Raw genomic sequence first — 805 nt, 5'->3', positions numbered from 1 at the left:
GTGAGGCGAGGCGTGCTATCACATCACAACACTAAAAGTGTTAGTTGGACAGATGAAATCATCTTCTTGCCTAGGGGGTGCTCTAGCTTCAAAGTAGACAATGAGAGTTCTGTTAGTAGCAGATGGATTCAGCGTGCAAATGATGGAAATATGAGTGGAAGATGGTATCTTTTTTTTTTTTTATTTTATTTTTTTTTTATTTTTTTTTTTATTTATTTTTTTTTTTTTTAACCGCCCACCATCGGTGAGCAACTACCCGAAGAGGGTTACGCCCTCTGTAGGGGAAGAGCTGTCAGCAAAATGAGAATGATTTGTAAACAATTGTTGTGGGGAGCTTAGGGGTTTATACATATTGCATTTACCTTCGGCTTTATTAATCATATTACATCATTTGGTCATTATGATCTTTTGATCATAATCATGAGGAAGGGTAGAAGCTAAGGGATGAGAATGAAGTGCACTTTCACATCACATCACAGAGGTAAGTGTTAGATAGACAGATGCAGGTTAGCTTCTCGCCTAGGGGCGACACTAGGCATTGATGAGAGACAGTGGGAGCCCTGTTAGATACAATAGGTGTCACTGTGCATGTGATGGCCAAATGTAAGGAAGAATGATATCGGAGCAATATGGCTGGTAGTAAGCAAAATCTGGGTGGTCTGGGGGAAGCGTAAAACGGTAAAGAGTGAACAGTAAAGCGAGAGGAGTAGGAATAGACGGTGTAAGCAATGGAGGGGGACTGCGAGCATGTGCTTCAAAAGTATCATGGAGAAGGGGTTGATTGAGTGCAAGGCGGCGGCAGATG

The sequence above is a fragment of the Thermobia domestica genome, chromosome 4 (assembly GCF_964235325.1).
Source record: "Thermobia domestica chromosome 4, izTheDome1.hap1.1, whole genome shotgun sequence".
In the NCBI taxonomy this organism is placed as follows: Eukaryota; Metazoa; Arthropoda; class Insecta; order Zygentoma; family Lepismatidae; genus Thermobia; species Thermobia domestica.
This window is presented reverse-complemented; position numbering follows the sequence as displayed.